Source organism: Rutidosis leptorrhynchoides, chromosome 8, assembly GCF_046630445.1.
Source record: "Rutidosis leptorrhynchoides isolate AG116_Rl617_1_P2 chromosome 8, CSIRO_AGI_Rlap_v1, whole genome shotgun sequence".
NCBI lineage: Eukaryota > Viridiplantae > Streptophyta > Magnoliopsida > Asterales > Asteraceae > Rutidosis > Rutidosis leptorrhynchoides.
Window position 1 is genome coordinate 276,349,473 of NC_092340.1, and position 12,169 is coordinate 276,361,641.

A 12,169-nucleotide genomic window follows, 5' to 3' on the forward strand; every position below is an offset into this window, starting at 1 on the left:
GTCGTCATGACTAACAATGAGAATGTTATTATAACGATTATAGAGTTTTATCATGTTCAAGAAGAATGGATAAAATAATTCGATTACTCGAAGCGTGTGAGTGAAGTTATCATAAATGAATGAAATAAGATAATAGTGATTCGTCGTATCTTTTGACGTCATCACGATTGATCTCCGAAATGAAAATCTTTGTAATCTATATTGGATTTGATTATTCGGCGATTAAGGAAATTATGATCCTCTTCGAATTAATGCGATAATCCATTTTGATTTCTCTGTCGGATATTTCACTATAAATCCACCTCATTTGTTTTCTTACAACTCACACCTTCTCAACTCATATTTTAAAGTATTTGTCAATATGCTTCATCCAGTGCTGATTCTTGATATACTCCTCATTTTCATATCTGTCGCTCTTCTTTTTCATCTGCCTCCGGAAGAATCTATTTACTTCTACTATACTCTTGGTTTTATAGTGTTTTTAGTTCTCCCGTATCTTTATATTGCTATATGCATTGATATATACGGTTTGTGATTTCTGGGTTGTTGTTGGGTTTTATATCTTCCCTTATATTTCAAAGTCCTTGCTTCTTCTATAATCATTGTCATCCACAGTTAATGCTCTCTTCTATTTGCTATGATTTATACTCTCATTTCTAGTTCGGAGCTTTGTCCTTTCGTTTCTTCTTCTTGCGATTAAGCACCGCTTGTAATGGTCTAGAATTCGCAGATATAAATTTCGGAATGAACATTGTTAATGTTCTAGGAAGGAAATTGTAATGGCACGATCTTGACTTGTCAAATTACCAGAATACCTCGGAAAAGGCCGAATCATCAAGAAATATTTTTTTGATATTTAGAGATCAAAGAGAATACAAGAGTCGTGTAACATAGCACATGATGACGTTATGATCTGTGAATCATCATGTTCCATTTAGAAACTCAGCATGAATTACTGTAATATAATCACGTTGATCAAGTGTCATTATATTATACTAACTCATGCTTCAGCTCCTAACACTTCTTCAAGAATATTCCTATTTTAAACTCGAATGTTTCAGAATTTAGAAACTAAAATAGTTTCTTTTATGATATAATACAGATAGCGCGATGAGGTAAATGATTTCAGATAAGAATAATTATGGAAATATCTTCAGAAATATGGAGGATATTTATAATGAAAGATACGATGATATCTTAAAGTTTCTAATTTTAGAGGATGATGAAGAATATTGTCCGTAAGGGTTTAGAGTCAGGAGCAAGGTATTCGATAATGACTTCAGCAGACACGGAATCATTTGGATTCTTTGAAGGTAGATTTCGTCCTTGTGATTTATCCATAACCTTCTTCATGGTTTGCTCAATCCGTATTTTTCAGTACCAATTCTTCTCTTTTTCTGAGCTTTGCCAACACACTACTCTTTATCATCAAACTTTTTACTGTTAAGGTCGTTTATAGTTTTTGCTGCTTCATCAGTATTTCGAGAACTAGTTCGCAGTTTAGGGTGTTTTTCAGAAACTTCACATTCAAAGTATATAAGTCCAGAAGATAGACACATATAATTGTTGGCGTAGACATGCTGCGAGATTTCAAAATACTGATTGCTAATTTCAGATGATTCGTATGGCAATTCTCGTTACAAGATGCAGATGAGTAAATGATGGGGTTTTGATAAATATAAAGATTTTTCGGAAAGTCAAAGATCAATGAAGTTGTTAATAAGTTTACTACTAATGTGGCGAGATATGAAAGGTTCCCCGGTAATAATGATGAAGGGGTAATCATTATAATAAGGCTTATTCGAATGAACAATTGAAGTTAGTTTGCTGGAGCTGTGACAAAACCGTCTATTTTTAGAAGGGATTGAAAAGTTATTTTAGCTAGTAAATGCCAAAAGGTCTGACATGGATACATGTTAAATTATGACTTTGGTTTCAAGATTTTTTCAGGTACGTAACTGTGGATAACATGTGGTTGGATCATCATCTCGATTGTTCATTATTTGAAGTGTCTTCAGGTATTTCGAAGGGCTTGAACACAAATTATAATCGTTAATATACATACGATGTTCTAACACAGTTTTGAAGTTAAAGTATAGCTTTGAAAGATATAGGAATCTAAGAGTAATGATACTGGTTATATTTCGAATTGAATTATGCGATTTCAAAATCAGAATATGTAATTGAATTTGAATGTGTATGATTGTTTTGATTTATATGAAAGAATGGATATTGTTGTGAAAGTAGGGAGTATAGCTGATGATTGCTGAATCAGTTTCGAAAAATGTAATATATTAATTGTGAATTTATATATCTCTCGAGTATTACCTACCCGTTAAAAAAATTTTCACAATTAATATTTTGTACAAAAGAAGTTTATTACAGTCTTTATGAAAATATATGTGTATATTTTCTTTAGATGTAATATAGATTTAATGAGTTAATATTAAATTTGAAATGTCCCGTTCTTATTGATTAAAAACGTTCCATATTAATTGATTTCGTTGCGAGGTTTTGACCTCTATATGAGACGTTTTTCAAAGACTGCATTCATTTTTAAAACAAACCATAACCTTTATTTCATAAATAAAGGTTTAAAAAGCTTTACGTAGATTATCAAATAAAGATAATCTAAAATATCCTGTTTACACACGACCATTACATAATGGTTTACAATACAAATATGTTACATCGAAATCAGTTTCTTGAATGCAGTTTTTACACAATATCATACAAACATGGACTCCAAATCTTGTCCTTATTTTAGTATGCAACAGCGGAAGCTCTTAGTATTCACCTGAGAATAAACATGCTTTAAACGTCAACAAAAATGTTGGTGAGTTATAGGTTTAACCTATATATATCAAATCGTAACAATAGACCACAAGATTTCATATTTCAATACACATCCCATACATAGAGATAAAAAAATCATTCATATGGTGAACACCTGGTAACCGACAGTAACAAGATGCATATATATAAGAATATCCCCATCATTCCGGGACACCCTTCGGATATGATATAAATTTCGAAGTACTAAAGCATCCGGTACTTTGGATGGGGTTTGTTAGGCCCAATAGATCTATCTTTAGGATTCGCGTCAATTAGGGTGTCTGTTCCCTAATTCTTAGATTACCAGACTTAATAAAAAGGGGCATATTCTATTTCGATAATTCAACCATAGAATGTAGTTTCATGTACTTGTGTCTATTTTGTAAATCATTTATAAAACTTGCATGTATTCTCATCCCAAAAATATTAGATTTTGAAAGTAGGACTATAACTCACTTTCACAGATTTTTACTTCGTCGGGAAGTAAGACTTGGCCACTGGTTGATTCATGAACCTATAACAATATATACATATATATCAAAGTATGTTCAAAATATATTTACAACACTTTTAATATATTTTAATGTTTTAAGTTTATTAAGTCAGCTGTCCTCGTTAGTAACCTACAACTAGTTGTCCACAGTTAGATGTACAGAAATAAATCGATAAATATTATCTTGAATCAATCCACGACCCAGTGTATACGTATCTCAGTATTGATCACAACTCAAACTATATATATTTTGGAATCAACCTCAACCCTGTATAGCTAACTCCAACATTCACATATAGAGTGTCTATGGTTGTTCCGAAATATATATAGATGTGTCGACATGATAGGTCGAAACATTGTATACGTGTCTATGGTATCTCAAGATTACATAATATACAATACAAGTTGATTAAGTTATGGTTGGAATAGATTTGTTACCAATTTTCACGTAGCTAAAATGAGAAAAATTATCCAATCTTGTTTTACCCATAACTTCTTCATTTTAAATCCGTTTTGAGTGAATCAAATTGCTATGGTTTCATATTGAACTATATTTTATGAATCTAAATAGAAAAAGTATAGGTTTATAGTCAGAAAAATAAGTTACAAGTCGTTTTTGTAAAGGTAGTCATTTCAGTCGAAAGAACGACGTCTAGATGACCATTTTAGAAAACATACTTCCACTTTGAGTTTAACCATAATTTTTGGATATAGTTTCATGTTCATAATAAAAATCATTTTCTCAGAATAACAACTTTTAAATCAAAGTTTATCATAGTTTTTAATTAACTAACCCAAAACAGCCCGCGGTGTTACTACGACGGCGTAAATCCGGTTTTACGGTGTTTTTCGTGTTTCCAAGTTTTAAATCATTAAGTTAGCATATCATATAGATATATAACATGTGTTTAGTTGATTTTAAAAGTCAAGTTAGAAGGATTAACTTTTGTTTGCGAACAAGTTTAGAATTAACTAAACTATGTTCTAGTGATTACAAGTTTAAACCTTCGAATAAGATAGCTTTATATGTATGAATCGAATGATTTTATGAACATCATTACTACCTTAAGTTCCTTGGATAAACCTACTGGAAAAGAGAAAAATGGATCTAGCTTCAACGGATCCTTGGATGGCTCGAAGTTCTTGAAGCAGAATCATGACACGAAAACAAGTTCAAGTAAGATCATCACTTGAAATAAGATTGTTATAGTTATAGAAATTGAACCAAAGTTTGAATATGATTATTACCTTGTATTAGAATGATAACCTACTGTAAGAAACAAAGATTTCTTGAGGTTGGATGATCACCTTACAAGATTGGAAGTGAGCTAGCAAACTTGAAAGTATTCTTGATTTTATGTAACTAGAACTTGTAAAATATATGAAGAACACTTAGAACTTGAAGATAGAACTTGAGAGAGATCAATTAGATGAAGAAAATTGAAGAATGAAAGTGTTTGTAGGTGTTTTTGGTCGTTGGTGTATGGATTAGATATAAAGGATATGTAATTTTGTTTTCATGTAAATAAGTCATGAATGATTACTCATATTTTTGTAATTTTATGAGATATTTCATGCTAGTTTCCAAATGATGGTTCCCACATGTGTTAGGTGACTCACATGGGCTGCTAAGAGCTGATCATTGGAGTGTATATACCAATAGTACATACATCTAAAAGCTGTGTATTGTACGAGTACGAATACGGGTGCATACGAGGAGAATTGTTGATGAAACTGAACGAGGATGTAATTGTAAGCATTTTTGTTAAGTAGAAGTATTTTGATAAGTGTCTTGAAGTCTTTCAAAATTGTATGAATACATATTAAAACACTACATGTATATACATTTTAACTGAGTCGTTAAGTCATCGTTAGTCGTTACATGTAAATGTTGTTTTGAAACCTTTAGGTTAACGATCTTGTTGAATGTTGTTAATCCATTGTTTATTATAACAAATGAGATGTTAAATTATTATATTATCATGATATTATGATATATAATATATCTTAGTATGATGTATATACAGTTAAACGTCATTACAACGATAATCGTTACATATATGTCTCGTTTCGAAATCATTAAGTTAGTAGTCTTATTTTTACATATGTATTTCATTGTTAATACACTTAATAATATATTTACTTATCATTTAACATAATTAACCAAGTGTATCAATATCTTAATATGATTCATATGTACCTAGTAAGACGTTGTTATAACGATAATCGTTATATATATCGTTTTCGAGTTTCTTAAATTAATAGTCTCATTTTTATGCATATAACTCATTGTTAAAATACCTAATGAGATACATACTTATAATAAAAACATGTTAACTATATATATAACCATATATATGTCATCGTATAGTTTTTACAAGTTTTAACGTTCGTGAATCACCGGTCAACTTGGGTGGTCAATTGTCTATATGAAACATATTTCAATTAATCAAGTCTTAACAAGTTTGATTGCTTAACATGTTGGAAACATTTAATCATGTAAATATCAATCTCAATTAATATATATAAACATGGAAAAGTTCGGGTCACTACAGTACCTACCCGTTAAATAAATTTCGTCCCGAAATTTTAAGCTGTTGAAGGTGTTGATGAATCTTCTGGAAATAGATGCGGGTATTTCTTCTTCATCTGATCTTCACGCTCCCAGGTGAACTCGGGTCCTCTACGAGCATTCAATCGAACCTTAACAATTGGTATCTTGTTTTGCTTAAGTCTTTTAACCTCACGATCCATTATTTCGACGGGTTCTTCGATGAATTGAAGTTTTTCGTTGATTTGGATTTCATCTAACGGAATAGTGAGATCTTCTTTAGCAAAACATTTCTTTAAATTCGAGACGTGGAAAGTGTTATGTACAGCCGCGAGTTGTTGAGGTAACTCTAGTCGGTAAGCTACTGGTCCGACACGATCAATAATCTTGAATGGTCCAATATACCTTGGATTTAATTTCCCTCGTTTACCAAATCGAACAACGCCTTTCCAAGGTGCAACTTTAAGCATGACCATCTCTCCAATTTCAAATTCTATATCTTTTCTTTTAATGTCAGCGTAGCTCTTTTGTCGACTTTGGGCGGTTTTCAACCATTGTTGAATTTGGATGATCTTCTCGGTAGTTTCTTGTATAATCTCCGGACCCGTAATCTGTCTATCCCCCACTTCACTCCAACAAATCGGAGACCTGCACTTTCTACCATAAAGTGCTTCAAACGGCGCCATCTCAATGCTTGAATGGTAGCTGTTGTTGTAGGAAAATTCTGCTAACGGTAGATGTCGATCCCAACTGTTTCCGAAATCAATAACACATGCTCGTAGCATGTCTTCAAGCGTTTGTATCGTACTTTCGCTCTGCCCATCAGTTTGCGGATGATAGGCAGTACTCATATCTAGACGAGTTCCTAATGCTTGCTGTAATGTCTGCCAGAATCTTGAAATAAATCTGCCATCCCTATCAGAGATAATAGAGATTGGTATTCCATGTCTGGAGATGACTTCCTTCAAATACAGTCGTGCTAACTTCTCCATCTTATCATCTTCTCTTATTGGCAAGAAGTGTGCTGATTTGGTGAGACGGTCAACTATTACCCAAATAGTATCAAAACCACTTGCAGTCCTTGGCAATTTAGTGATGAAATCCATGGTAATGTTTTCCCATTTCCATTCCGGGATTTCGGGTTGTTGAAGTAGACCTGATGGTTTCTGATGCTCAGCTTTGACCTTAGAACACGTCAAACATTCTCCTACGTATTTAGCAACATCGGCTTTCATACCCGGCCTCCAAAAATGTTTCTTGAGATCCTTGTACATCTTCCCCGTTCCAGGATGTATTGAGTATCTGGTTTTATGAGCTTCTCTAAGTACCATTTCTCTCATATCTCCAAATTTTGGTACCCAAATCCTTTCAGGCCTATACCGGGTTCCGTCTTCCCGAATATTAAGATGCTTCTCCGATCCTTTGGGTATTTCATCCTTTAAATTTCCCTCTTTTAAAACTCCTTGTTGCGCCTCCTTTATTTGAGTAGTAAGGTTATTATGAATCATTATATTCATAGATTTTACTCGAATGGGTTCTCTGTCCTTCCTGCTCAAGGCATCGGCTACCACATTTGCCTTCCCCGGGTGGTAACGAATCTCAAAGTCATAATCATTCAATAATTCAATCCACCTACGCTGCCTCATATTCAGTTGTTTCTGATTAAATATGTGTTGAAGACTTTTGTGGTCGGTATATATAATACTTTTGACCCCATATAAGTAGTGCCTCCAAGTCTTTAATGCAAAAACAACCGCGCCTAATTTCAAATCATGCGTCGTATAATTTTGTTCGTGAATCTTCAATTGTCTAGACGCATAAGCAATCACCTTCGTTCGTTGCATTAATACACAACCGAGACCTTGCTTTGATGCATCACAATTGTAACGACCCGACCAAAACCGTTATTGACGGCGTCGTTAACTTAGGTCCCGTTGCGTGGTCGTAGTCCCTATATGAGACTCGTTTGACCAAAATTATGTCGCATTCATTTGAAAGGTACAAGACTTGCAAGTTTAGTTTACAAAACCGTTCGACAACAAGTCTAAGTTTACAAAAGTCATAAAGTATAAATGAAATAACTTGCGACATAATATAAGTTGAAAAACACCGTTGCTATAAATAGCGTAAGTATGTAACCAAAAGTTTGAATCCAAAAGTGCTATCCCTAGCGTATGTATGTATGTATGCTTGACCCCAAGCAAGAAATCAGAGTGTATGCATGTATGCTCGACTCCAAGCAAGTATGAGTGTACGCGGAAGCATGTATCAAATAGCCAAGTATGAACCTGAGAAACATATAGAAAACTGTCAACGAAAAACGTTGGTGAAATCATAGGTGTATTAGTAAATGTTATATTTTGAACCACAAGATTTAGTATTTCCATAAATTGATCATCCAAAAGTTGCATTCCAAAAGTTGGTTCGCGAGCACCCAATTATCAAGACTTAACGTTTCCTTCCATAGAACCCCATCACAATAGTGTTAGAACATACACTGTTTCCCGAAAATATATTTCATCCGTAGACGGTAGCGAACCGTCCGTAATGAGGGTTTGTCAAACCCGTATGGCCACACAATATAAGTTCTCGCTTACACCCTGCAAGTGTAACTAATGATAATCGAATTGAGGATTTTTGTTCTAACTCGCTGTGGAATGTTTGTTTTCCTTGTACTTGTGTTCAAAGTATAAAAGTAAGTAGTACAAAATGTAACAAAGTATATGTTTCTCAGCCCACAATTTAAAAGTATAAAAAGTTGTTGAAAAGGTGGGACTATGATCTCACCTCGAGTGCACAAGTATAAATGTACTTCACAAAGTAAACGTGTGCATGAATGTTGCTTAGCCTTGACCTAAACAAGTAAGTTGTATCAATTAACCGGTTACGACACAAGGTCGGGTGAAATGTGTTCAATTAGTCCTATGGCTCGTTACGACTCGATTAAGTATAGCATGTGAATCACGTTGTCAAGTTTCATACAAGAAACAAGTATAAAAGCATGTTAGAATGATTGTATAAAAGTTTGGTTAAGTTTGACTAAAAGTCAAACTTGGTCAAAGTCAACGAAAAAGTCAACACGTTCGGGTTCGGTCCCGAACTATTTTTCTGAGGTTTTTATTCATATATAAGCATATTAAAACAAGTTTCATGTGAATCGGAGGTCGGTAGCTAGTCAAACATTTCACGTTAAAAGGGACATGGAGGTCAGAATCTGTCCAGGCCATTCTGCGCGCCGCGCGGGTATGTGGCGCGCCGCGCCACTACCTGGGCAGAGAATTCTGGTCAGTTTTTCCAAGTGTGCACGAACCAAAACCTTTTCCAACCCAATTCTTGACCCGCAAACACTTATAATGCCTATCATATATCGTCGAAAAGGTATTTTGACGAGGAATACAACTAACCACATATCATCAATCAAAAACATCATTTACAATAACCGAAAACTCGTCAATTGATCAACAAAGGTTTATTTTCAAAGTTTCAAGTTCGTAAAACGTATTTTATGATTCGGGAATCCAATTTACACATACGATATGCCGTTTCGAAGGTAATTAAGCATACATTACAACTAATCACTAACAATTAACATTCCATGGCATTCAAGCATCAAAGGTTCATGTCAAGAACTATCAAACCCTAGTCAAACATCACAAAATCATTAATCGGGTTTTTGAAGTTTTCTTAATCAACCTACACATCAAAATGTGGCTAATGATACTAGTAACACAATTAAAACATGCACTTTAACAATCTAACAACATTTAATCATCCAAAATCAAAGATTAAGCATACGATTTTCATTTTCAAGCTAGTCACACCAAAATCAACAAGTCAAGCAAACAAATCATATATTCATGTTATACACGAGCCATAGACACTAACTAACACAATTTCAAGTCAAAAACACGAATTTATAGAAATCTAGAGTTTTTAGAAAGTTACCCAAACTTGATGAAATTGGTATCAAAATGTAGAGGATGAAGAGAGGATCACGAAAATGTAATTTGTTTTGAAGTTTGCTTCCAATCCCGAATTTAGATGATGATTTTATGAAGTTGGGGTTTGTGTTCAAAAATGGGAAGTAGAGAGAAAGGAGGAAGAAGGTGGGATTGAATGTGTGGTGGTAGTGGTGGGTTGACTAGTTGACCTAGTCAACTAGTTTGCCCACTAGCCAACTTTGGTCCCTCAAGTTTCAAAGCGGGTGCGGGAATTAACCAAACGAATATTTTAAAAACGCTCGAGTAAACGAGTGAGGTTATAATTAAATAACGGGAATATTATGAACGTTAGTCAACGGAAACCACGCATTTAAATCACGAAAGGTATTATTAAAAAAATAAAAGATAGTGTTGAAAATAATTTAACGGAAAAACGCGGGATGTTACATTACCTACACCTTAAAAGAAATTTCGTCCCGAAATTTAGTTGGAAGTAGTAGTTGTTGTTTCTTCCTCGAGATCTTGCGTTGTAAATTATACGGATGAGTGAAGGTACGTCCTTGGGCATTTCAACGAACTTCGACGGTCGGGATTTTTACGTTGGATTGAAGTTTGGTTTCACGATTCATGGTTTCAACCGGTCCTCCTAGGAATGAAGTTTATCGTCGATAGTAAGCTTATCGAAAAGGAATGACAAGTTCTTGTTTCGCAAAACACGTCTTTGAGTTGATACATCGAATGTAGGATAAACGGAGACCCAAAATGAGTCGGAAAAGTCTAAACGGCTAGCGACGGGTCCAAAACACCCCAAGAATTTAAAGGATCAAAATATCGCGGATTTAGCTTCCTACGTTTTCCCGAAACGGATTGCACCTTTCCAAGGTGCGACTCTTAACGTGACGCGGTTTTCCCACGTGGAATTTGAAATGTTTACGTCTAACATCGGCGTAGCTCTTGGTGATTACGAGTCGCGTAGGGTTTTACCTGAATATGAATAACTTTTCTCGGTTGTTCATGAATAAACTCGGCCCCGGTGAATTGATCATCGTTTACTTGGTTCGACAAAGGAGAATGACGTTTCCGGTCACATGTGGTTTCAAAAGGAGTGACGTTAAAACTCGAATGAAAATCATTGTAGTACGAGGATTCGGTTAAAGGAAAATACTTTTCTCAAGTAAATTTGAAGTTGGTAATACAAACTTGTATTATGGTTTCCAAGGTTTAAATCGCATGTTTGTTCGGTCCGTCGGGTTGTGGATGGTACGCGGTACTCATGTCTAAACGCGGTCCCGAGGCTTTTTGTAAGGCACTCCAAAATCTAGAAGTGAAACGAGGATCTCGGTCCGAAACGGAGTACATTCCGTAAGGTATATTTGGACAAGTTTGTTAGGACAAGTTTCTCAAGAAAATTCGTGTCGCGAAAGATTTATCAGTTTCCAAAAATGTTCGTCGGGGCAAGTTCTCATCGGTTTCTGAAAGAAAAACGTTCGTCGGAACTATTCACCCTCGAGGTGAATACTAGTATAACGTGGAGAGTCTCTCCCCCCATTGAGAGTTTAGAGTAAAGATTTCCTGAACCAGAAGTACGAGTGTGATGAGAGAGAAGTTTCTGCCTCGGTGCGAGCATAACGAGTAAATCGTAATTAGTCAATAAGACTGTGCGAGGACGAGATAGTATACACGTGTAACATACGGTTGAAGTCGAGAGAAATCGGTAATTCATTCGGAAGCATAAGTATAGTTCGACAAAAGTCGAAGGGGTGTCCCCGGTATGGTTGTTATCAATATTCTCGGAGTTTTCGGATGTCCAAACATGAAAGGATGAAGTCATGTACATGGCACATGGTGGTGTTTAGGTTGATCGAGTCTAACCACCATCACGCGTCACTAGAACTTTGGTATGTCTTACCGTAATATAACCACGTTGATCGAGTGTCGTTATATTACGCTAACTCATACCTCCATTCCCACATCACTCTATAGATTCAAGTTCGTGTCATCGCGAAAATCTAAAATGAACGAAATGTAACGACGTCTCAAACGTGACTCGTATTAAATCAAAATAATTTCTACAACTCTAAAGAAGTGTTTCCCCGCGGGAAGTGTATAAATGATTGTTAACGTCAAATCGGTTCGATTCAAACAATGATGTATTTAGGTATGAAAAGAGTAACGAGTCATGATAACGAGTAGCACGCAACCGTAGTGATAAATGTTGATGACGATACTCACCTAGAGTAGTGATGGTAGTAACACCAAAAAGTAGATAGTAAGAAACACCAGTGGGAAACCGATAGTAAGTTGAAACGGTGGCAAATAACAATCCGGGAGACAGAGTTCCCGAACAAG